Source organism: Schistocerca gregaria, chromosome 1 (assembly GCF_023897955.1).
Source record: "Schistocerca gregaria isolate iqSchGreg1 chromosome 1, iqSchGreg1.2, whole genome shotgun sequence".
NCBI classification, from domain to species: Eukaryota; Metazoa; Arthropoda; class Insecta; order Orthoptera; family Acrididae; genus Schistocerca; species Schistocerca gregaria.
The window spans coordinates 863,550,949-863,578,577 of record NC_064920.1 but is presented as its reverse complement, the minus strand read 5'-3'; the positions used below and the strand labels follow the sequence as shown (position 1 = coordinate 863,578,577).

The following is a 27,629-nucleotide window of genomic DNA, read 5'->3' as shown; positions in this document are numbered from 1 at the left end:
GGTTTAGGCCTCGAGAGCAGGCAGGCCACTCCATTCGCTTGATATATTCTGTTTCAAGGTATTCCTCCACGATGGCAGATCGGTGGGACCGTGCGTTATCATTCATCAGGAGGAAGGTGGGACCCACTGCACCTCTGAAAAGGCAGACATACTGGTGCAAAATGACGTCCCGATATACCTGACCTGTTACAGTTCCTCTGTCAAAGCCATGCAGGGGTATACATGCACCAATCATAATACCACCCCCACACCATCAAACTACGATCTCCATACAGGTCCCTTTCAAGGACTTCAAGGGGTTGGTATCTGGTTCCTGGTTCACACCAGATGAAAACCCGGCGGGAATCACTGTTCAGACTGTACCTGGACTCGTCCGTGAACATAACATGGGACCACTGTTCCAATGACCGTGTACTGTGATTTTGAGCTTTACGGGCTCTCCTGTGACCAGGGGTCAGTGGAATCTACCTCGCAGGTCTCGTGGTGAATAAACCAAGTCTGTTCAGTCATCTGTAGAGTGTGTGTCTGGAGACAACTGTTCCAGTGGCTGCGGTAAGGCCCCGAGCAAGGCTACCTGCAGTACTCCGTGGCCGTCTGCGGGCACTGGTGGTGAGATATCGGTCTTCTTCTTCTTGTGGTGGTGTTGTACACTGTGGACGACCCGTACTGTAGCGCCTGGACACGTTTCCTGTCTGCTGGAATCGTTGCCACGATCTTGATCACACTTTGTGGCACACGGAGGGCTCGTGCTACGACCTGATGTGTTCGACCAGCCTCCAGTCGCCCTAGTATGTTTTCTTTGCGCCATTTTCAACATAGTCACCATTAGCACGTCTAAAAACGTCTGCGCACGTGATTTAAACCCACCAGAGCATTGTTTCACCATGTATCAGCGTTATCCTTAATTTACGAGCATGAGTGTAGAAGCGAGAGGTTGCAGCACAGTGCCAGCACAACCTATTTCTCTCGAATAGCACCAAGGAGGCCACCAAGCTGAAAGTCCCTGTCCGACAGATAGGCAACATCAACAGCGACTTCTGGACATTGACGCAGAGGTTGGTTATCAGGATCTTCAGGCTACCACCTCTCTTCACCCTGCTGGGCAAGTACTGGCAATGAAAAAGACATCCACCATTAGGATTCTGCCCCACTAAGCTGCGTGCTAATCCCACGAAGCAGAATGAAGTCATTAATTTAACTCACTAATCACACATAGCAGAAACATGGTATATCTCGTATGTATTATATCTTGAATCTGTACTCATTTTACCCACTGTTGTGATCGGTAAAAGAAAAGCCTTGCAGTTGTAAGCTGGAATGATCACTAGTTCTTGGACAGTGTGTGCAGCATTTTCTAAAAATTGCGACATTTTAAACTATGTTCATCTGTAGCGAAAGTGAGCAGAGAATGGCTTAATTGCAAATATTAATGGGAAATTATATATTTCAAATTGCCACTGTTGTCACAGGTGAAGGTGGGATATGAAGATGCGTGAAGACTGGAACTGTAATATCACAGACAGAGTCCGCCTTGATGCAAAACACCGTGTTATTTGTTTATTTCTTTATTATCCCAAACTCGTTTCGGTGACAAATATCACCATCACCAGTGTTTTTTTTAATCTAAAACATGCAGAAAATGGTATGGTTGTACAAACACAGTAAAACATTATTACATTTTTACAAATCGTCTTTTGAAATATAGTTTTATATTGATAATTTTTTACCACCTTATTTATTGTATGCTGTAGCATGTTTTAAGCTATTATTGGCGCTGTTTGTGACATATTTTCTGTGCTCTATTTTCTGTTGCCGTCTTTTTACTTCGCTAACATCATATCATCTGCAACCTTGTGAGCGGCTGTTAGTAAATAAGTACTCAAAGGTGAACTTACTATGTCAGCATTATATACTTGAGGTTGTGGTAATGTTGTGGAAAACAGTTATTGTGGTGTGTATTTAGCTGTTGCTTAGCTATTCGTGTACTTTGTTTCTGATCCAGAATATTACGCCATCTTGCTGTTCGCGTGTATCGCGAGAGGCACGAGTGGCGAGAAAGGCTATGAAAATCTGTAGTGCGAATTACGACGACTTCTGTTCATTATTTATGTCTCCGTGTGTGATGGGGAAGTGGTGGACCAAATGGAAGAATTAAGAGATAATACTATTGATGAAGACTAGAGAACAGTTATACGAAAACTGGTCAGTTATCTTGTAAATAATAGATTTCAGCTATCAGCCGTCGTTTCTTAAATTTTATTGGCAGATCTAGATTTCAGCCAGAAACTAGCCATTCTCAATGCACTATCATTTTTGATCAATGCATGTAATGCCTGTTGGTCGGGCTTCATCCACAATTCATTGAATGAGTATTCAATGAAGTTTTCTGGTGTCTCAACTATCACAACGCAAATGGCTGGAAAAGATCATGGAATTTACACAACATACGAATAAAACTAAAAAATAATCTGTATTGTCGTCGATAGATGATTTTTCATGTACGTTTAGTGACACATGCACAAGCAGAGAAATTCACTATTGCGCTGGAAAGAAAGCTTAGAATGCTGAAGCGAGTGTTAGGTCGGTGCTGCAATGTGCTCTCAGCCGTTACCTCCAGACGATGTGAAAGATTCGTAAATAAGTACTGCTGCTTGTTGGTAACAGTTTCCTAAGCTCGCAGTAGGTATGATTGCCAATGTAGCCAACTGAAACACCTGTAGCAACCGTTGTTTGTTCTATATGAGGCAGAAAATAGTCCACTGAAACTTATAGTTCAGCAGGAAGTGGTGAATGCAACAAATATGGCTCATTTTTTCCCCAATAGGACTTTCGTTCACTAATCCCTCACTACATTGAAGGCAATGGTGCACGCATACTACAAATTGCGTTTTGGAGACGCACAGTACACATCATCAACGGTCTCATACTACGAGTGGTCTGTTTGAAAATAAAGTTACTTGGAGACAGATACAATGAGGATGTAAAATTTATTCCTAACGAATTCTGCTGTTGCAATCCAACGAAACAGTCACGTGTGATACATAATGTTATAGCCATCTTCACAAAAATTTTGTGCCATCAATAACAGTCAAAAACGTCGTTTATGTTTATCAGGTCAGAATATGTTCTCCCATTATGCAGTATCGGGAAGATGGGAACGTGATTTGATAAGTCTGGAAGCAGTTACAATAACAACGAAAGCAGTAGTATCCTTAAATGGTAAGATTAATGTCCCTGTGCTTCAATAGGCATTGCAGTATTGGAATTCACGTGCTTCTTGCTTTCTAAAAATTGGTAACGAGCTCTGGAAGCCAAGGGAAGGAATGTGGAGTTTAAAGAGGGATGCGACGACACAAATAAAAGTTGCACTGAAGACAACACTTACGCCTATTGGAGATAAAGTAACAACACGACCGAAGAAACAAAACCTCTTGACATGAAAACTTCCGTTCGTTCGTGGGCTGAACTATGTGACAGACGCCGTCAGATTTGAGTTGCTAATAAGCAAGATACCAACAATGTGTAAATCGTGTTTGAGCCTATAACGGATAGATATCATCTGTACGTGTTCACTGCGCGTGACCAGTCCAGGCGCATGCGCGTTATTATCCCTGCGTAAAGGGAGGATCAGTTTGGTTTCCGGAGAAATGGTGGGACATTCTAGGTAATATTGACTCTCTTCTTACAAGCTAGGTTAAGGGAGGCAAACCTACGTTAATAGCATTTGTAGATTTAGAAAAAACTTTTGCCAATGATGACTGAAATACACTCAGCAATTCTTAAGGTAGCAGGAATAAAACGCAGGGAGTGAAAGACTATTTACAAGTTGTACAGAAACCAGACATGAGTTAAGATAAAGGGCATAAAAGAAAAGCAATGGTTGGGAACAGTGAGACTGGATTGTAGTCTATTCCCCATGCTATTCAATCCATTCACAAAGCAAGCAGCAAAGGAAACCAAAGAGAAATTTGGAGTAGGTATTAGAGTTCAGGAAAAATGAATAAAAAAATTTGTTTGCTGATTTTTAATACTGTCAGACCGCAAGGGATTTGGACTGGACAGTGCCTTGAAAGGATTATATGAGATGAACATTAACAAAAACAAGATACAGGTAATGGAGTGTAGTCGAATCAGTTGATGCTGAGGAAGTTAGACACTAAAAGTAATAAATGAGTTACTCTGTTTGAGCCGTAAAATACCTTAGGATGGACAAAGTTGAGAGGGTATAAAATTCAGGATGGCGACAGTAAGAAAAGCTTTTCTGAAGAAAATAAATTTTAACATTGAATAGAAGTTGAAATGTTGGGAAGTAATTTCTGAAGGCATTCATTTGTCTGGTGTGTAGCCTTGTGCGGAAGTGAAACGTGGAAGATCAGCAGTTGAGACAAGAACAGAACAGAAAATTTTGAAATGTGGCACTACAGGAGAATGATGGTTACAAGGGTAGATCACGTAACTAATGAGGTACTGAACAAAACTGTGGGAGAAAAGAAATGTGCCATGGCTTGAATAAAACGAGGGATCAGTTCATATGACGCGTCCTGAGACAAATGGGGCAACAAATTTAGTACTGGAGGGAAATGTGGTGGGTAAAAATGGTAAAGAAAGCCCAAAAGGTGAATAGAGTACGTAGTTTCAGAAGGTTGTAGGTTATAGTTGTTACTCGGACAGGAAAAGGCTTGCACAGAATGGAGTAGAGTGCGGTAACTGCATCAAACAAGTCTTCGGACTGAAGACGACCACAACAATGTTAAAAAATGATGCACGTTTAGCTAGGACATGGATTCGGATGTCATTGAGAAGAGGTTACGGAGCACTATTAGGGCCTAAAGTGAGACATAAAAAATATTCGTCGGAATTTTAATAAAAATCGGTATTGAACTACACTGAAAAATGACACCAGACGTAGTTTCATATGAACTTAAGTACACCCGAATTTATAGAAAACGCTAGTCGGAGGAAAGCGTGCGTCAAAAGGCGAAGAGTAAAAGGAAAAACGGCGCAAACCTATATAACTGGCACCTCGGGCATGCAGCGGCCAGCTATAACTGGTATACTACTGAGTAGTGGGTAATTCAGCAACCTCTTTCGTATGGTTGTTACAAATATACTTGTGATTTTCTCCCGAAGTTTTCACGAAAAACTTACGGCGCGCACCTGAACTGCACATATAGAATTTTTTCAGTTTGGCGTCTAAACCTAACTTTAGCATCTCATAAACATTAATGCGGTTGGTTTCAAGAAAACAGCTACTACTTTGTCTGGAATTAAAAACCACTAACGAAACCCTATAAACGACCGTTAGGAGTTACTAACTTGATGCTTCAACTGTGCCACGAAGTTCTGTTTCGAAAGAGAAATTTTATTCCAACAACGTGACAGGATTGCTCGTATTGGCCTACAAAATATCGCGAAACTGGAGCTACTGTCCATGGCAGCTAACGTGTAAGGAAACAGGTGCTCGTCAACACCATCAATTTTTGAACGATATTGCAGAAGAAATGGAATTATTGCAATTGTCTTGTGGCACATCGTAAATTGTTTCGAAAGAGCGAAGACCGACACTGAGAGAATTTTGCGAAATTAGTAGCCGTAGAAGTTGCTCGGTCGGTCAATCAAGTTACAGCTCCAGAGTGGTCTACGTGGTTCCGTAAGTTTTATTACAGGACGGTGACCTGCTGTTCCCAATCAAATGGGATGTAGGCTGCATCCAAAATTAAGTTACTGTGACGGGCAATACTGGAGAGAGAGAGAGAGAGAGAGAGAGAGAGAGAGAGAGAGAGAGAGAGAGAGAGAGAGACCTGTTTTATATTGAAGCTTTCTCTGAAGAAGAGGGGACCGGGAAGGCTACGGAATCTGAGGTCAACGGACCGAGGCTCATAAAGCAATTTGCACGTGTCTCACGTACCTCGCAGGAGACCGCGAGCATTGGGCAAAAACTTTACTGTTGGCTTCCTTGCAAATTGTACCCGTTAGCACACAACAGAGCCTACAGTTAGTGTTGCTACGTTTCTTTGGTTAAATGTTGGTGCGAACTAGGTTACTAGCTAACTACTGTACTCGAGAGCTTAGTTCACGAAATAACTACTCGTACATCCTTCTGCACGTGTTGCTAACGTCTTTACCGCGGCTAATAGCCGCCATTACGACAGTACTAGGCGTTTAATGCATGAGAAGTTACATAAATGCTAGGGATTCAGTAAGCATCCGTCACAGCAGGTGCTGTAGGATAATTTACGGCGTATACTCCTCTAAGATTATGACGTTGTAAAAAGTAAAAATATAAAACAGTGATTGTCGTCTCCATTCCAGCAGATGATCGTTCTAATGTTCAACGGTAGCTCATTCGTACCTTATATGCGCGTACCGAGCAAGGGGGCGCATAGGTTAGCTACATTGGACTCGCATTCGGGATATCGGCGCTGCAATTCCCTATTCAGTCATTCAGGTTAGTTTCTCCGCGGTTTCTCTAAATTACGGAGGTCAAATGCTGAGAGAGTTCCTCTGAATGGACACTGCCGATTTTATTCCCCATCCTTCAGTTATCCGAACTGTGCGCCCCGTTGCCAAAGCAACGTTAAACATTTTCCCCCTTTTCTTTCTTCTATGCGTCACACATTGGGATGTTCGGTGTTTTGTACTAACAGACATTGATGTCATTTGTTAAGACATATTTAAATAAATATTTTTCCTGTGGCTATTGCATTGACCCATGACTCATACCATCCAGGAGACGAAGTTCTGTCGCGCGAACATGTTTCGTCGCTGGCACGTTCACTATCAACGATTGCGAATGCCTCGAGTGTCTTTCTCGCTGCTGATTACCTTGCAACTTGGCACCGTCGTAGATGGCTGATTCGACATCTTTGTTCCCGACTACTTGTCGAAGCTGGAGACGAAAGTGACTCTAGCCGTAACACAAACATTTCCGATATCCAGGCATATGGCTTGGAGAGAAGAGGCAACTTCCTAACAGTAGCTGTCTTTAGTGGTTCAAATGGTTAAATGGCTCTGAGTACTATGGGACTTAACATATGACGTCATCAGTGCCCCAGAAATTAGAACTACTTAAACCTAATTAACCTAAAGACGTCACACACATCCATGCCCGAGGCAGGATTTGAACCTGCGACCGTAGCAGTCGCGCGGTTCCGGACTGAAGCGCCTAGAACCGCTCGGCCACCGCGGCCAGCTTGTCTTTAGTGGTCTTTCCTGTGTCACGAGCGCACATAAAGGGCTTCTTCCTTTGTGCCACCGGTAAATATATGCACCCTTATATACCACTGCTGTTAAATAATGTTTGTTTATTTGCTAAAAACAATAGATTTTATAGATATTAATATAATCACAATAGTGTCTGATAAGCAGAATCTCATTTTTGGGTTAACTCGGCAGGCTTTCGATATCAGCGAACAAGTGTGTAATTGTACAAATATTTAACGATGGTTTTTAAAGTACTCGCCTTCAGAACTGGTTTTGTATTTATTTAGCTTTTATCACAAGAAGCCGCTATGGAGGGGCATGTGGTCACCACGCCGTTCTCTCGGCTGCCATGTAGCTTATCAACTGGCCTCACAAGGTCCGAGTGCACCTCGCTTGCCAACAGCACTTAGCAGACCTCAACCACGTGCTGGCCAAGCCCGACAGCGCTTAACTTTGTTGATTTGACAGGAACCGGTGTTACCATTGCGACAAGGCCGTTGGCACCGAGAATGTGATCAAATAGATTTTCGTGAATTCAGTCTCTAGGTACATCCAGTATTGCTAATTATATGTTCTGAAAAGAATCTAACGATGAAGAATAAGCATTGCAGATATTGTTTCACAAATTACCTCCAAAATATTAGCCGTTCATATAATAATAATAACTTCTGCTGGAAGTTCACACACAGAATAAGTGAAAATATGCAGCGTGACAATAGTTTATATATAAACTTTGTGTAATAAGTATATTATTTCCTCATTTTTGGTTGGTTTTTGTACTTGGGTCATACTGAGATTCGTGAATATTTCTTTTCGGTTTGTAAGAGTGACTTTATGGAGGTGGCATAGATCAATGGCAGGTGAAGTTCTGGCTGATCGTGTAATGAACTTCTGGAAAGAGGTGGCAGAAGAGCATGCAGAGGATTCCGAATTTGGAGGGGAGACTGATAGAGATGATGTATCTACTGTTTCTACAGTTTAGATCACTACTGCAGTAACTGATGGCAGTCGGGGCCTCAGTGTCAAGTGTACCAGTGGGTGACACCTGTACTACAGGAGCAGAGATGCGCGGTTTGAGGTGCAATGTCACGGATTGCGCGGCCCCTTCCTCCGAAGGTTAGAGTCCTCCCTCGGGCATGGGTGTGTGTGTTGTTCTTAGCATAAATTAGTTTTTAAAGTCTGTAAGTTTAGGGATCGATGACCTCAGCAGCTTGGTCCCTTAGGAATTCACACACATTTGAACAGATGCAGCAAATAGGATAGGTCGTTTGTCTGTGCTTGAAGAAACATTTCATGTAAGTTGTAAAACTGACTCTGATACTGAAATGGCTGCTAATGTGGATTTGCAGGGCGATTATAATTAATTTCCGCTACTTGAGATGGCCCCGTGAAAAAAGTGACCGTATGAGAGACACACTTCGTAGACACATTTGCAAGAACATGTAGAAGATAAACAAAGAATAAACCATTGAAAGACACACATTTTAATTTCTACTTGAAAGGTAAACACTTGTGAATTGTCATGTTTGGGTTCCAGGTTACAAATGTTGTTCAGTGTGATGCTCATTTGCATGCACGACGGCATGGAACCGCCCTAGAGATGGCATTCAACAATTATTCGCAGCACCTTTCTAATGGTGGACCATTGAATGTTCAGTTGTCGTGACAGCACGTGCTTGAAGATCTTACGTTGCGTCCAGCCTTCTCAGTCATGGCAAAAATAACTTCAACAATCTGCGGCGCAATTGGCCGTTGTCCTCTTCCACGAGCAATTACCAGATCGCCAGTTAATTCAAACTTCCGGGTCACGCTCTTCAACCCAGGTGCGGAAAGAGGACATCTCCGTATTCCTTTAAAGCGTTTACTCTCGTAGAGGAGCAGCACTATTGCTGTTGTTTTGATAAAGCAGCTTCACAAGTAAAGCCCTCCTCACCGTGTTCGGACCCATGCAGACTGTCTGCAGGTGTTAGGCACACTGATGCTTGTTTCAAAACTGTCACCGTACCAGTACTGGCACCTAACTGCAACACACAACAAAGCAGATACTGTAGCACACAGTCTGTTCACCATTCCTCCAAAGATGGATACCCATATAGCAAGTAGTTTTCCGTCTACACTGGCTAAAGTAGCGAAATTTTGATTGTAACCATCCTGTATATGCATCGCCTAAAGTTGGTTGTGAACTATAGTCGTTCGGGAAATTTCTTCCTCCTGATGGCATAATTTTGCAAACAGAATTGACATTGCTAATTTCAAACTTTTCAACATAATCTTACGCCTCTAATTCATTGGTACGTAACTTCACGACTTCATAACTCATAATGGATTTACAAATACGAAATAGAGCAGATGTGATTACCATTCTCAAAGAGCACATACGAACGTGTATCTCTTTGTTATATTGGGTAGTAAATTTAATTAAAGGGATGAATAAGTTCACACATCCTGATACTTTCGTAACCACTGAATCACATGTTGAACCATGTGGTATCATATGAGCAGAACCTTCTTGTTTTAAGTATGGTTTGTACATAAAAACAGTTAAGTCATGTTTGAAATAGGGCGGGCTTTGATTACCACTGTTTTGCATGTCTTAAAAGAAACGATATGACTTGTGCCATCTACAAAAAGAGTTTCAGGAAATGTTCTGAAATCCTGCTAGTATAAAGCGTTTTAGGGCAAACTTACCATAGTCCGTACTACGTGTAAGACGTGCTACTGTGGTTGTGATGTTGCTAATCATGGACCGAGCAAAACAGAACCGGTTGCAGTACATCACGCTACTGACACCGATGGTCGAGAGAACCTAACAACATAATCCAGTTCATCCACGAATATGACCAAAGGCTGAAGTGACGTAAAGTTACTGATTAGTGTTGAATGTCAACGTTCCGCGGCTTATCCGTAATATGTTCACTGTTTTATGAAATCATCACGTAAGATGATGTAGTGAAAATATGGCAGATTACGTGGTGTGAATTGACAGGAAGGTACAGTCTACTTACTGCCAGACCGTATCCCCCTACCCTCCATTTCTTCTTTTACAAAGGTGTGCTCTAAAACATCTGAAGAGTGGCCTGACAGAGTGGTTGATTAATGTACTGGATTCATATTGGGTAGGAATATGACTAACTCCTCCACACCCTTCTCCAGTGCACCGGTTGTCTATATACCATGACAAGACATCTACGCAACCTTAAAATCTAGCTTTTCTGCCTCATCCCAAATTTAGTTCTTAACTGGTTTTTGTTAAAACGATTGTAAATAGAGTATAGAAAGCTGTAGAAGCAACAAGCCATAGACTATCGAATGTTAAACATAGTAAATTTGCCCCCAGGTATCAACCACTAGAAAGCCACGTTCTTCTTGAAAAATATAGTTTTGTATCTTGCTTCGTTTGGATACCATTCACGCCAAATCTGTCTGCAAACTATTCGCCAGTATTGCCTTTGCCAATTACACCATAAAATTGGTGGTTATATAAACCAACAACAGCTAAATGCCAGATTACAAATAAAAGTTCAAAACCTAAAAACTGAACCAAATCCTTTTCCTCCATCTGTTGTGGTAGAAACGTTTTAAAATATCGCGTAGTACGAGGAAGATTAATTTGCATTCGGCGACCTTACGTAAGCGTCAGGTTTCTGCGACACGGAATACTGACCTTACACTCTTGCGCAACGCATTTGGGTCGAGGAGACTCCAGAGAGACGAAGTTATGTATCTCAACATATGAAACAATTCACAGGGCTCTGCAGTCTCCGCCTAAGAAGCAGAGAGGTAACAAACGTCTCTTTACAAGACTTAGAGTCGTCTTAATGTGAAATAAATAAGTCGGTGGACAGATTCTATAATCTTTCGTATATTTAACAACGAAACCTCGAAATCGGCTAAACGATCGGAAGGGAATCCCAGCAACAGATGTGTGGAACGCAGCGGTATAGTTAAGAGCAAGTAAAGGAATTTGCGGTGTATATTAGATTTCATATTCAGACTGTGGAGCTATCAGTGTCCTCACAGATGGTGCGATAGGAGTAAGGTGCATGTAACGTAAATAAATAACAAATTTCGCAAAAATTGAATGATACGTTACTAGTCGATTACATTACTAGTGATAAATGGAGAATGTAACAATGGAGTTCAACAAACGTAAAATACCTAAGTAGAATGACCCTATAATAAAAGTTCTAGGTTGAGTCGGTAGCAAATAATAAAGAAATGTAATTCCACCTCGAAAGAGATTGAATTACAAATCCCTTGTTCGACCGATTCTCCTGTACTGTTCGTCAGACTGAAATCCTTGAGGTTTAAGATTAATGGACGCAAGGAAGATCTAACGAAGAGCTCTGTGTTTCGTCGCGGGTTCGTTTACTCAGCACATGCGCGGTGCAGACATGTTCGTCAGTATCCAGTACCACACGATAGAAGAGATGCATTGTGCATGACCAAGAAATTTGCTGTATACTCGTCATTTCCGACAGCTCACGACGCAAGAGGTGTCGGGAAACTCATTACTTCCTCCAAATAAAAAAAAATCGTCGTATGACCATGAAGGGAGAATACGATATTAGAACTCAAACGGAGATTTGCGACGTTAATCTTTGTCACATTCGTGACTGGAACAGAGAAAATGAGGGGTGGAGGGTGTAGGAAGTTTAGTAGCGAGAGAGTTTCTGGCTCAAACAGAGAGGGGTAAACTTAGATAAACTTGGACTCGGTACAACCCCCACCTCCCCTGCCGACATCAGGTCAACTTTTGTTTAATGCTCGTGGCTGCTTTTACTATTTGTCCTTTACTGCTCACATGACTTCGAGGTGAAGTAAAACGTAACATTTGAAGTTATATTTTGAACGGTGCAATTGGATACATGGTAAACAAACGGCTAATGATTCTTTTTTCAGTGTCTCTTTGCCAGTGAATACAAAGCTGTACCAGGGTATCCTAGGGAACTGTAGCTAAAGAACAATCGAAGTCACCCCATGATTCCATTTCATATATCTCTGCCCCCTTGGCGTTTTAGTAATCTCTAGTCCATTCCCTTCTTGTTTCCCATCATTATCCTCTTCTAAGCCCCATTTACCCTTTTTTTGCCTTTGTTTTAGCCTTCACGGAAATGGTGCCCAGGGCACGCGGCCAAGTTGCCGTACCACAGTTACGTCACTGGGTAGTGGCAACGTAAGTAACCTTAGACACGCAAATTGTAACGTAAATTGTGGAATACGTGTAGAGATAGGTCATAGTTCTGTGATTCTTGAAGTGTTTCCGTCGTAATGCCTATTCCATGTGGTTTCCGGCTTGCAGCTTGATGACGTAGCTATCTCGTCACGATATTTCGGCTGACAACTATTGTTCTATCTTAAGGTGAGTTCTGTTCTAGAAACTTCTGGTACACGTCGCTGACCTGATGCCGAAACTTGGCGCCGCGCCTCACTCGCGTAGGTTTTTGCTGCATGACCGCTCTGTCGAAAAGCTGATCCACTCAGTAAAATTCAGTGGTCAAAATTGTCGCTGGATGTATCAATAGGCATAAAATTTTCCTTCTCAGAACATTAGGGAAATCATTCCCAAGTGCTATCAAGTTGAGTCATCACCATTAACAGGATATTCCACCAAACGTATTTCCGCAGATTTCTTAGTTATCAAATCTCAGAAAGATCTTGTCGTGCCACAGATTTTCGTAGCAGAATAATCCAAGCATGTACGATAGAGATTCAATGCTCGGGTGTTGCTGATATACTAGAGCGCGCAATGCGAGTGTGGTGTTTCACGCCCCGTTAGTGTAGTCCGACCAATTTAGGCTTTGCCAGAATGACCTGGTATTCCGCACACATCCGCCTTCCGCAAACCAGATCTATCTTATCGAGCCGGGAAGATTATATTAACACAATCTTCCTTCAGGATTCTGCCGGCCCCCGTCCCTTTCCGCGTACGGGAGGAACGCGTAGGACCTGAACAAGTCTTCCTCATCTTCACGACATCTTTTCACAAAATTCCGCAAATTTTTCCATAAACTTTTTCTACGCGTGCCCTACACTCACTATGTATGGTCTCCTTCGAAATAATCTCCTCCACAATTGATACACCGCATCCAACGCCATTCCCACTTCCGGAAACAGTCTTCGTACGCCTCCTGCTGGATTGTGCGAAGTGCCGTTTACGAATTTTCTTTCGTCTATCGTGGAAAATCAACAGGGTTTCAATTTTGGAAATAAAGTCCGCAGGGGGCCAGGCCTGCAGAGAACGGAGGACGAGGCAGCACAGTGATTTCGTTCTTCGTGTAATTGTCACGCACCAGCAGGGACGAATTTGTGTGTGCGTTATCGTGATTAGAGAGCTACGAATTGTCTCCCCAGATTTCAGGCTGTTTTCTTCTCACATTTTTGTGGAAGCGTCGCAACACGTACCGACGTTACCACCCATTGACAGTCTTTCCCTGTGGCACAAATTCATGAAGAACTAATCCTTCAAAGTCAAAGAAAACTATCAGCATGGATTTGACATTTGACCTGACCAAACGAGCTTTATTTCTCTTACTGGAGAACATTTCCCGACCCATCTTGAAGATCGAACCTTGGTCTGCACAGCATAACCATAGACTTACTCTCATCGTCAGTTATGATTCTCTTAAGTAACATCTCTTGCTCATTTGCGCGATCCAAAGACTCTTCACGGATTGCGAGGAAGGTCTTTCAGATCTAGACTCGTGAGCCGTGGGGGCGAACTTGGCAGCAACACGATGCATCCCAAGATGCTGTGTCAGGATTTTATGGGATTACCGAACTGAAATGTTTCATTCTTCTGTAATGTTTCGGTCTGTCTTTGATTGGCACGCACAGTTTTGTTGACGTTCCTGGCACTCGTCACCGTAGACTACCTGCATCATTCGGAGTGTTTCTGTAAATGTTTCCTTGAGTTTCAGGCAAAATTTAATGAAGACGCGTTGCCGCCTCTGACTCTGCCATTTCGAAATTCGCATACTGCGACACAACGTTCTATTCAAAACAGCAGTGAACAATAACTGACACAAAACAATGAAACTTCCGGCAGTTACTGTACACATTAAACAAAGGCGCGTACAGGGATGCCAACTGCATTTCGCTCCCACACACCAGCCGGCCGTGGTGGTCTAGCGGTTCTAGGCGCGGAGTCCGGAACCGCGCGACTGCTACGGTCGCAGGTTCGTATCCTGCCTCGGACATGGATGTGTGTGATGTCCTTAGGTTAGTTACGTTTAAGTAGTTCTAAGTTTTAGGGGACTGATGACCACAGTAGTTAAGTCCCATAGTGCTCAGAGCCATTTGAACCATTTTTGAACCCACACACCATTATCACAAAATTACTAATATTGTGGGATTGTTTCCTTGCGTTTACGACCTCTGGTTACTTTTGCGATAACACGAGCTGGTAAAGAATGAGAGCGTTCTCCGGAAAATCGGCGAGGAAATGAATATATGGGAAACACCAACAAACGAGAAGGGACAGGACATCTGTAAAGACATCGGGGAGTAACTTCCGTGATACAGGATGGAGCTGTAGAAGGTAGAAACTGTAGAGGAAAACAGACTGGAATACACCGAGCAAATAATTGAGGACATAGGTCGCAATTGGCATTCTCAGATGAAGAGGTTGGTGTATCCTTGAAGATCTGAGTTAATTACATATAATTTTAGTTTGTGACAATGTCCGACGCGGAGTCAGTGAGAGTGAGACCTGTTTGGTGACATATCTGACGGCGATGATCCTGAATATACTCCTGATCGTGAGTCTGACGATTCCGATGCAGGAACAACCACCGTTGCGGCATTAGCAACTGTGTCTCTGAAGTTACTTGGCCTTTATGTAACTGGAAATATGAACAACCTTACCACAACCTTTAATGAGGGAATTGATGGGCATTCGAAGATGAAAATGGCTGGAAGATGTGATGAACTGGAGTTTTACCGATAGTTTCTTAATGCCCAAATTTGGAAGCCATTGTTACTTAGACCAATTCTTATGCTAAGCAACGAATTATTGACAGTATTGTCAACGGAAATGTACTGAATACGACAGACTACAATAATAGGTAGACAGAAATAACGGGGAAACCGGATTTTTGTGTCGTTCTGTGGCTTGGATTGGACCGAAAACATACACCCCAGAAATACGTACGGGTCAAAGAATATACCATACAAAAATAAAGCTTGATCACGCAACAGGCTTGAGGTCCTTTTGATTATGTTACATGTTTCGGACAATTCTGGTACAAACAACGGCAAACTGTAAAAAAATTCACCATTAGTTAAACTACTAAAAGATAAATTTCTTGAAGTGTATTCTCCTGTTAAGTGTGTATTCATTATACTATTGTGCCGTTCAGAGAACGGCTGGGGTTCCGCCAGTATATTCCGGGAAAAACGTTATAAATGTGGACCCGAGCTATTCAAACTGTGTTCTTAGGGGCTACACACGGCATGTGAAAGTGTACTCTGCAAAGGACATTACCCCCACAGATCATGTCATGGCCTCCAGTGTAGTGATTGAGGCCTGCCGCTGTGACCGAGCGGTTGTAGGTGCTTCAGTCCTGAATCGCGCTGCTCTACGGTCGCAGGTTCGAATTCTGCCTCGATCATGGATGTGTGTGATGTCCCTAGGTTAGTAGTTCTAAGTCTAGGGAATTGATGACCTCAGATGTTAAACTGTAAGGGTTGACCGAATGAGAAGTTAATGTGCTTGGACTGTGTTTTCATTATTCAAATGGTTCAAAATTGGCTCTGAGCACTATGGGACTTAACATCTGAGGTCATCAGTCCCCTAGAACTTAGAACTACTTAAACCTAACTAACCTAAGGACATCTCGCACATCCATGCCCGAGGCAGGATTCGAACCTGCGACCGTAGCGGTCGCGCGGTTCCAGACTATAGCGCCTAGATATGCAACTCTCTCTCTCTCTCTCTCTCTCTCTCTCTCTCTCTCTCTCTCTCTCTCTCTCTCTCTGAAGCAACAGTACTCCTTGGCTGCGTTTTCGACAAAAATGCTGCCTCATACACATTCTTCATTCTCCGATGGATGCCTACCGGTGTTTGTCCTTCGGCAGTCCTGAACAGAGTAACAGCACATTGGTTTTGTTTGGACTAATTTGGTAATGGCGTCGCCATAGTTGGTTTCCGCATTTACCGCGCACACATTGAGAAGACACGAATGCCACACCAATCCCTTGTCTATATGTAGCTGCCGCTTCGCAGTCGTTCTACGTTGCATATGCGCTGCAGTAACATCCTCAAACTAACTTTTTGTCGACACTTGAAAGATGCTAGCATTTTTCCAGATACGAGAATTGCCATACTATGTAACTGAAAAGAACAAGATATTCTAACACACGTACATAGCAAAAACGATATAAAAACATAACTCAGTAAATAAAATGTGAGTTTCAGGGACGATAGAGGCTCATCGTCCAATACCTTGCTTGGTAAGACCGCGTGAAGTGTTCAGTGCCATTAATTTGGAAAGATTGTTGTGAGAATATTTATTTACTAAGATAACCTAACTCCTGTAGTGACTGTGGTACTTTTAATATTATTGTTCCATTAGACGCCCTCAGCGCCACGAATACGCTTCCTCTAGAATTGTTGTGATAGTATTTACCTAGGAACATTCAACCCCTTATACACATTTCTTTAGAAGTCATACCAATTTCAACTGATTTGTCTTTAAAAATTGCTTTTATAACGAAATTTTTCGTAACGATTCTCATCCCCTATTCCACCGTCTTAGGTGATGGATTTCTAAAAACACGGAGAAACGTATTTTTTTATTTTTAACCCAGAAGGCATATACCCCTTTTTCTAGCAGTAGCTTCAAAAATGCATTAGTAATACTTCAATGAAGATTTATTTATAAAAAACTTCCACTATTTTACTTACTGGTTGAATTCCCAAAAATTCTAAAACATATTTTTTATTTCTGACAGAGAAACCGAATATCAATTTTCGTAGTCAAATCTTCAAAATTGCCTTAATAACGACATATTTTCAAAATACCTTTCTCCTTCACTTCACTGCCATAGGGACGTAATATCGAACAATGCCCACAGTACAAGCTCAACACCCTCTCCAAATTTAAAGCGTCTGTCTTTAGCGGTTTTGCCTGGGTGATGGGTCAGGAAATTTTCTTTTATATGTAGAGATTAAGTAATATTTGAATATGACCAGTCATATGCAGCATTTCAGACCATTCTAGATGCCGGCTGGCGGCTTGAAGTTCCTAGAGAAAACCCTCCTATTAGCCATCACTGGCCTCTCCTTTATCGCCAAGCGCTCGGCCCTCCGTGAAAACTCCAACCGTCATCTCTGGCATCACCCGCCTCAGCTGAGCCGTCTCGTACGTTGGGAATCTCAAAACTTACATCTGTTGGCCATAATTTGTTAAAAATAGTCACCATTGAATAAAAAATTGACGAACGAGCATGATGGAACAGAGCCACGCGTATAGATTTTGAACTCAATGTCCTGAGTGACAATGCTTGACAGTGAAGGGTGAAACATAAAACTTTCTAAAAAGTCAGTCATTGAGTCGTAGAGACTACAGCGTATTAATAAAGCCGGCAGGATTGCGAGTATGCAGAAGTGTGGAGTCTCCAGAATTTCATGACAATTTGGCAAGGCATAGGTTGGCCAGGCGACATGCGCGGTTCATGAAAGATGCGTGGAACATGAATGAAACTAGTCTCTCACAGCCCACTAAGACATCTGCAGCCGAACATTGCATCTCAAGACATTCTGTAAATTACTATACCATGGAAATAAGTTTAGCAGAAGGTCTTTATTAATTATACTGATGGCTTTTAACCCTGTACCCAGTGATATACCTACTATCTCGAGAGAGATCAAATTTTAGAGCTGATGGCAAGCCATAGTTTTATTTTTGATCACCGAATTTTAGTCCGCGGCCCCGTAATTCGAAATCTGTTACGCACGCGCCTGTGTATCTGAGATGCAACAATATTCGACGGAGGGGGCTGAACTCGACAGAAGGTGGTCGTACATCTATAACCTATGTGCATGAGCCACTGTGCGAATTTTCAGTCAAAACAGCGATGTGCACCAGTAATCGCCAGTGTGGAACTCACTTCGTCAGCCGATATATCGAGTAGACATAGACTTCATCTGGCTGCAAGCCAGTTGGAATATTTCACTGACCTAACCGGTTTCGACAGATTAATCTGTCATATTTCGAAAGATCAGTATGGCCTAGCACATCAGCTTGACTCGGTACGTGAGTGTGATTAATTCACTCTGTCAATCTCCATGTTCAATTATCGCATACCAGATGTACATTTTTATATATTTCATGGCATTACGCTTCACTGAGGGAGGTACAAGCCCACAGTGAACATAAACCTGTTGAAACCGGTTTAGTAAATAAAATATTCCGGAAGCTGAGTTATTTTTTGGTGAACTATGTACAATTTTATGGGAAAAATAGCAGCTGTGAATAAAATCTACAAGGTGTAGTTTGTTGGTATCATTGAAAATTATGCTCACGCCTTGGATCCTAATTCTACGCTGTCCCGTCACATTGCAACCACCTCCAAAAAGTCTGAATAACAGACCACTGCGAGAAGCGCGGAAAGTGTGTCAGTGAGATTCTAGACGGTGCTGTATCTACAGGGATACGGGGCCATGCAGTCTCTAGCCCCGTCGCCAGCGGCGCTAGGATTATCTGTTAAGGATCCGTGGCGTGAAAAGTCCGGCCGAAACGGTTGCACAGATTACCGACTGGCTTTAAATCCGGTAATTTTGGTAGCTAGCGAAGCACAGAAAACTCGTAGTTGTGCTCTTCAAACCACGCACGTGCTCTGCGAGTTGTGTGACACGTTGCGTTGTCCCGTCGTGCCGAGGAAAAACTGCTTGTAGGGGTGAACATGATTCCCAAACGTAGATGCGTACTTAAGTTGATCCATGTGCCTTCCAGGATGGCACGAAAACATTTCCAGGACCGTAACGCTCTCTTCTCCCGCCTGGACCCTTCCGACGATGGTAGCAGAGACGCGTTCGGATGTTTCATACTGTACACGCCGACGGCTTTCTGTCTGGTGGAACGTAAAACGTGATTAATCCAAAAAGCTACCTGTAGCCACTACTGTACATCCAACTGCATTATTAGCATGCAAACTCCAGCCTCCTTTGCCGAGGAACAGCAGTCAGCATGGACGCATTTACCGGGCGCCTGCTGCTGAGGTCTGTACGCTGTAGCGTTCGCTGAACGGTCGTTGAGCACACACTGTTTGCAGCCCCTTGGTTCACCTGGGCGGCCAGTTGTAAACAGTTTGTCTGTTTCTCCGCACCCTTGTCATCTAAGGCCCGTGGTGCAGTACAGCTGCCCTGGCGACGGTTTTGAATATCGCCGTTTTGCGATGCACAGTATACTCTAACCACGTCGGTACTCGAATAGTTTAGAAACTTACCTATTTCAGAACTGCTTCCACTCTTGGCCCGAAAGCCAATGATCATGCCCTTTCGTACGACACGCTTTGTGTACCCACTGCTAGTGCTGCCATCTGTGAGTGGTTATTGCACGTTGACATCGGACATAGGCATTGGTCACTTTGACGTAATGGGACCTTGTATTACTAGATGGAACTTCATTTAGTAAGACATTTACAAGTTCGTGATACAGAACTGAGAACGTGGTAATGAAAGTGTGACGGTTTCACTGGCGTGCCAATAATCATACATCTCCTTGGTCATACACACATGACGAAGCAGGTAAATAGAAGAGCCCTCACTGGGCTGGTACAGTGTAAGTGCCACGGGGAAGTACGACCAGGGGCGAGGGTGACGCAGAGGGACGAACTTGAGGCACCATCGTGCCTGACGCCCAGACGAGGGCGCTGCCACTCATACCGGATGATTCGCAGCAAGGGCATCGCACTGTCTCCGAAGGGGGTCAGGAGTAAGGCGGCGCGGGCAGGTAGCCTCCTTGTGACGTGGGAAATCCCGCGGCCCCCCTTCGCGGCGAGGCCATTTAAGATCGCGAGCCGCGCCGTCAGTAGTTGTGGCGCCTCCGGCCTAAGAGTTGCAGACGGCGCTCCACCATCCCAGCGGCTTCTCTGCCTCATGCGGTAAGCTAAGCTCACCTTATTTCAATAAATTTGCGTCTGCATCCATGCCCTTCAAACCATTGTGAAGCGCAAGTACTTGCTGTTGCTCCATTCGCGTGTGCAGCATGGGAAGGAGGAATACTCAAGTGCCAATAGGTGTGCTGTCATTAATCTCTGCTTAGCAGTCACTACGCGATAGGAACCAGGTGGTTATAACTGAAGTGCAGCTACTCAAGGAGGTCCAGCGTGGGCTGTAGCTACCGTAAGGCAGCGAAATTTTTTAGATAAGCTTGTGCGTGAATTCGGAGCCGATTTACACTGAAAACAAAGTTGCAGATTGTGCGCCAGATTTGCACCTGGTGGCCAAAATTGGAATTAATTTTTTCCCAGCGTAAATCGATTCAGCATTAACGCATTAGAATATCCAGATTTTCGTTGTCCTACGATAATTACAGCCCATACTGGGCCTCTGCGAGTAGTTGAACTACAATTATAACCACCTGGTATTCAGGTGTCTGCACTGTATTTCCAGATTCCTCGCTCCGTGCCTGTTCTTGAATCTTTACAGATAGGATTTCGCAGGAAGCTGGCAGTTACCTTAAAGAGTTTGACAGGTCGTGTGGTCTAGCATGTCCGTCACACTCTGATGCGGCAAATATACTTCTAAATGCTCTGATTTCTTCTGTATTCGTCCAATCTACCCTGTTAGTATATTGCTGAAGGTTGAGAAATCTTTGTCAAATACCATTAAGTTTGGTCACGCGAGTGTTTTACATCAGTCTTGTTTTTAAACTTAAAGAATTTTCCCTGTATTTTCAATTAATCGAAGTCTGCCATCGGCCGCAGCTAGAACTGAACTTTCGTGATAATTTCGTATGCCATTCATTTGAAGGAGTTGAACGATTGTGAAACAGTGATTGAAGATGTAATCATAGAACACTTTTTTCATTTAACGAAGAGCACATTTTTACATTTGTGAACTTTTAAAGTCAAGTTGCCGAGTTACGACCTCTCTGAAGTTGTATATAAAGGTCTGAGTATGTATGCAACTTCTTTCAGCACTTTGTAATAGATGTATACTCGCTAAATCGTCTCCAGAAGGCATGAGGTTACTGTTTATAGTGATTAAAGTAAAACGTGAGCAGCGGAGGTTTCAAAAAGCTTTTTTGGGGCACGTCAAAAACTTTTACCACATCTATTTTTGACCTCCTTAAAGGTAACATAAGTTTTCTGTACCAACATAACGCCTCATTCCATTAAACAGTTTCGTTTGGTAGTACATATCATCATACTTTAGTTACTAAGCATTGGTCTGATACCGAGCCAAATATTCTCCGGAAGTCACGAAATAATAATCCTATCCGATTTCCTTGATAGATGGTTTTCAGTATGTCACGTAGCTTAGTATCTAACCAGCCGTTGGAGTATTTCCTACACGTAGAAGTGATAAACACGAAAATTGCTAGAAAGGTACACTTCAACATTCGTTGATTAATTATTCATGAAACATTTTGGGTTACTTACCAGTGGAGGGATACGGCTACTATTTCTAAGTGAAATGGGAAGTACACAGAGATAATTCGAAAATTTTATGTGATGTTTAGACCGGACTTATCGACTTGTATCCAACTTCAGAGCTGCTCTCTGTAATCTGTTGATGAATAAACAACCACGGTCTTCTATTCTGTAATCAATAGCTTGCGCTGCTAAAATCTCGTTGACATCATTCGTTGCTTAATTCGCACTCTGAGCCTAAAAAAGAAAAAATGTCCCTTTCAAACACCTGAATGTTAGTTTTCTACTATAATAGTAACGAACAAATGTTTGAATCAGCCCCGTTGAATGGTATGCGAAGTAAGTTTTCGGTTTATGAAATTCATTGTGATATACTTGGAGACAATTTCTTTCTCTCTCTCGATATGCGCCACGCCGGCATTGTCCTTTCGGAAGGACAAGGCCGACTTCCTTCCCCATTCTTCCCTAATCCGATGGGACCGATGACCTCGCTGTTCGGTATCCTCCCCCAAGTCAACCAACCAAACTAGTCAATGACAAATGAAAATCGTGTAAGATTGACGAAACACACACTTGAAATAATTTGATCAGAGATAAGGCAAAAACCTGAAGTCAGATACCCAGGTGCTCCAACCGCTTGAATTCTGGGATTCCATGTGGTCTGTTCGAAAGCTGGAGTCTCGAAAGGATGTTGCTCTTGGTTGAGAGTTTCTGGTACGAGTGACGAGTTTTGAGGAAATACGAAAATACACCTTTATAGACATTTTTAATCTACCGGTGTTTTGTAAATAGTGATAAATTATTGTCGCTATGACGTTGTAAAAATAACTATGGCAGCTCTGGTACTGTCATGTTTTCTCCTCATTAAAACATCAATATGGGTAAATCTGTCTTGGAATATGTAAATGTGACTGAATAAAAATCTTAATGTGCAACTCGTTCCCCAACCAGACGCAAACAGTGTACGTGATGATGATGATGATGATGATGATGATGATGATGATGATGATTTTTAGGGCTGAAAGTAAAAGATTCAGACTGGGTGATGATGTTATTACCTTGGTAACGGGTAAATTAAAGACAGACAATATACACTGGAACGTTGCTGAAAGCAACTACGAAGAACAAATTAGGGAGATGGTAATGCTTTTATTATGTTTCAATAGTGATGCTAATCGTCAATCTGGGTAATTACTTAGGAAGTAGACTGCAACTAAATATTACAGATTGCATTAATAAGTTAAGAAAATTGTTGATTCGTATATCATGACTTCTTTTGCTAGAGATCGATAACTACAGTCCTTGAAAAGCGGACGCTCACTGAGGGCACTCAAATGTGGAGCCGGCCGATGTGGTCGAACGCTTCTAGGCGCTTCAGTCTGGAACCGCGGGACTGCTACGGTCGCAGGTTCGAATCCTGCCTCGGGCATGGATGTGTGTGATGTCCTTAGGTTAGTTAGGTTTAAGTAGTTCTAAGTTCTAGGGGAGTGATGACCTCAGATGTTAAGTCCCATAGTGCTCAGAGCCATTTGAACCATTTTTTCAAATGTGGACACACAATTTGAGGCGTATGGCAGTTGTTGCTGAGAATTAGTTTTTCGACAGGCCGCTGGCTTCAGGTACGCAACAGAATTCCAGCAAATGCCAGGGCAGAACAGGACGGAGCGCGAAAATGTGCCCTGGGGTTAAGACAATGCTGCTGCTAGTGGAGGCGTTGTGCGGTCTCCTTCCTATGATGACAATAATTCTGACATTGCTTCTGTTCCTGACAGCTTACCCCGCTATTCAGAACTTCTGGACTTACTCAGAAAGTGACACACCTGTTACAGAGCTACACTACGGGCCATTAAAATTGCTATACCACGAAGATAACGTGCTACAGACGCGAAATTTAACCGACAGGAAGAACATGATGTAATATGCAAATGATTATCTTTTCAGAGCATTCACACGAGGTTGGCGCCAGTGGTGACACCTACAACGTGCTGACATGAGGAAAGTTTCCAACCGATTTCTCATACACGAACAGCAGTTGACCGGCATTGCCTGGTGAAACATTCTTGTGATGCCTCGTCTGAAGAGGTGAATGCATACCATCACGTTTCCCACTTTGATAAAGATCTGATTGTAGCCTATCGCGATTGCGGTTAGCAAGATATGGAATCGGTGGGTTCAGGGGGGTAATACGGAACGCCGTGCTGGATCCCAACGGCCTCGAATCATTAGTAGTCGAGATGACAGGCATCTTATCCGTCTCGATCCCTGAGTCAACAGATGGGGACGTCTGCAAGACGAAAACCATCTGCACGAACAGTTCGACGACGTTTGCAGCAGCATGGACTATCAGCTCGGAGTCCATGGCTGCGGTTACCCTTGACGCTGCATCACAGACAGGAGCGCCTGCGATGGTGTACTCAACGACCAACCTGGGTGCACGAATGGCAAAACATTTTTTTTTGGATGAATCCAGGTTCTGTTTAAAGCATCATGATGTTTGTATCTGTGTTTGGCGACATCGCAGTGAACACACATTGGAAGCGCGTAGTAGTCATCGCCATACTGGTGTATCACTCGGCGTGATGTTATCGGGTGCCATTGGTTACACGTCTCTGTCACGTCTTGTTCACATTGACGGCTCTCAGTGGACGTTACATTTCAGATGTGTTAAGACCCGTGGCTTTACCCTTCATTCCATCCCTGCGAAACCCTACATTTCAGCAGGATAATGCGCGACCGAATGTTGCAGGTCCTGTACAGGCCTTTCTGGATTCAGAAAATGTTCGACTTCTGCCCTGGCCAGCTCATTCTCCAGATCTCTCGCCAATTGGAAACGTCTGGTCAATGGTGGCCGAGCAACTGGCTCGTCACAATACGCTCGTCACTACTCTTGATGGACTGTGGTATCGTGTTGAAGGTGCATGGGCAGCCGTACCTGTACACGCCATACAAGCTCTGTCTGACTCAATGCCCAGGCGTATCCAGGCCGTTATTACGGCGATAGGTGGTTGTTATGGGTACTGATTTCTCGGGATCTGTGCACCCAAATTGCGTGAAAATGTAATCACATGTTAATTCCAGTATATTTCTCCAATGAATATCCGTTTATCATCTGCATTTCTTCTTGGTGTAGCAATTTTAATGGCCAGTAGTGTAAAATCATGGAAAAACGTTTTTTCATGAGAGTAGTGGAGGACAATCATTTCGATTCTTGAGAGGTTTCCAGTTGCCACCTGTTCTGCGGATTCTTAAGATACTGTGCGATTACGCCTGCCGAGAGCAGTAAAGAGAGGGCAATAAACCTGCGGCGGTATTTACGACAACGTCGTAAATGGTACCGGGCCGGTAGCACAGAGCACTGGAGCGGAGGGTGGCGGCGGCGGCGACGACGGCAGCGGCAGCGGCGCTATCACGCTGTGAAAACCGGCGGCTGCGAAATTACCGCCCGCGCGTCGCCGTTGACACACATCCAGCCGAGGTACAGTTGCGGCCAAGCAGCAGCCGCACTGCTCTGATTTGTGGCTCTGGCTGTCCGTGTCAACAGGTGCTTAGGCTGGCAGCAGACAGTTTGTTGAACTCCAGTCGTCATAGCGCGAACCTTGTGACCCGAGGTATATTCAAACACTGTGGCAGGTGTTTCTTATTACCTTATCGCATGTCAAAATATCTGTACCACTGCACCAAGTGGATGAAGTGGTGAGCTCTTCTGCGGTACAGCGGGGAGCATATCGACATACACAGGGTATAAACAGTAGACTTAAAAGTTTCCTGGGTATGGTACCGTGTCATAATTTAAAAAACTACTGCTGCCGGAGAATAACTAACATTTCGGCCACGATTGCAGCGGCCAGGAGGAGGCCACTGCAACCGTGGTCGAAACTTCGGTTATTCTCCAGCAGCAGTAGTTTTTTAGATTATGACGCGGTACCATACCCAGGAAACTATTAAGTCGACTAATTCTGGCCGTGGAAGCCTAAGCAACTACAGTAGGGTGTAAACAGTTGCCACAACACAGTGACGTACGTGAACTCGTGACGAACAAATTGATACAGGACACTTGTCTATCAAGCCGGGAAACAGCCTCAGATTGGCCCACGGTAGTCATGTCTGAAAAAGCGCATGCGTGGCGTGAATCGAACATGGTTAAAATTTTCACTGAATATCAAAACCATTTGTCATACACTTGCAAAATATAGAATTCACGTTGTGTGAATCATACCTCAAAGTATTCTGAATTTTTACAGCACAAAAACTAACAATTAAATAATTTTGTCTCTCTGGCCGTCTTACTACGAAGTTACTTTGTTTGTAAGGGTTACGTTTAGACGGAATTGTGAACTTCACTAGTTGGTGCCTAACGCTCGTTACCCTCACGGGAAAGCTTAATAAGTTACTGTAATAGCCGACAAAGCCAGTGGTGGTAAGAACTGACGACATTGAAACTCCCACAAGGCGCGAATGCGGTGTAGTTTAGGCGGATTTTGCAGGCCAATTTAATGCTGTTTCCCGTCTTGACAGAAAACAAGTGTCTTCTACTAAATTTTCAGTCTCGGCTTCCCACATCATCACTGTCGTACATTATAGTTACCATTTACGCCTTATATTTACTTATTATCGACTTTGTCCTTTTCTATTCGCTGTTGAGAAAATGCGTTAAGCGACGGCTACAGAATAATGGTCTGCCTTCTAGAAATACAGGTTCTCTAAATTTACTACACAGGGTGAGTCGTTTCTTAGGATTCTCACGTTCCTCCAGCGTGTCTGATACACTTAAGTACGAGTTGTACCGACCTGCTAATCTTAATAGCAATTCTTAGGTTTCAATCGATATCTCTTGCCATTGCTACGTGATAAGAATTCAGAACACTGGAACAATATTTCAGAGTTGGTCGCATTAGAGTCTCGTATGCGATTTTTTTTACAAGGACCACTCAACAGTACTAAAGTGTTCCCCATTCGGCTTCCTAAAATGATCTCACTGATCACCCCATTTCATATATATTATTTTGTGCTTGTTTTGGGGTATCCGACGTGACTTTGATTCAGCCCGTCGAGTATAGTGTGTGTGTGTGTGTGTGTGTGTGTGTGTGTGTGTGTGTGTCGACGATGGACGATGTACAGTGACGAATACCTCCCAGAAATCTAAGGATGTGGAATCGACCTGCCCGCTGTATCTCTTGTTTTCAAGATGTCGTGTATGAAAGAATGTACAACACAAGTTGAATCCTTGAATACGCTCTAATTTATTCAGACAATATTGTTTTCATCCAGGAGCGTCATGATGATCATGAAATGGAAAATTGGCGGTGTAGCCCGTTAGCAACACAAAGCCTACTTTTCTCGACTAACACCGAGAGTACTGCGGAGATTAAATTCGTGGAGGCACTTCTCAGATATTTCAGGGCAGTTCCATTGCTTCGTCTACACGAGGTCACGGGTTACTTCAGCCTCTGATTGGGGCAATTACGTGTGGCGTTACTGTAAGTCTTATTATTGTAAGCATACTGGTTAAAAATACAGGAAACTAGAATACAATCTGTGCAACACTTTGGGTTCAAACCTCATTTGTTACAACTGAATAGACGACAATGAAAGACCAAATCTGAATGTAGAAGAACATCAGATCGTTAGTGCACGAATTGTCAGATTACATCTTGCCATAAGACGTAACGTTTCGAATTTGACTCAGGGAATTGTTGAAGTGTGTGGCATTGAGAACATTAAGCTAAAAGTTCTTCCCCGCCTTCTCTCTCTCTCTCTCTCTCTCTCTCTCTCTCTCTCTCTCTCTCTCTCTCTCTCTCTCTCTCTCCCCCCCCCCCCCCTACAAA

General features: G+C 43.2%; 1 protein-coding gene across 2 annotated transcripts in view; it reads left to right on the top strand.

Annotated features, from left to right (window-relative positions):
• The window catches only part of LOC126272925 (uncharacterized), a 331,098-nt gene that overhangs the window by 142,287 nt on the left and 161,182 nt on the right, over positions 1–27,629 (top strand). The window contains exon 1 of one of the 2 annotated variants that reach the window (XM_049976226.1): positions 20,045–20,310. The exons of the other annotated variant lie outside the window; for it this stretch is intronic. The gene's annotated coding sequence lies outside the window, so the exon portion shown is untranslated. Of the gene's footprint in view, positions 1–20,044; positions 20,311–27,629 lie in introns of those variants that run through there. 2 annotated transcript variants of the gene reach the window in all.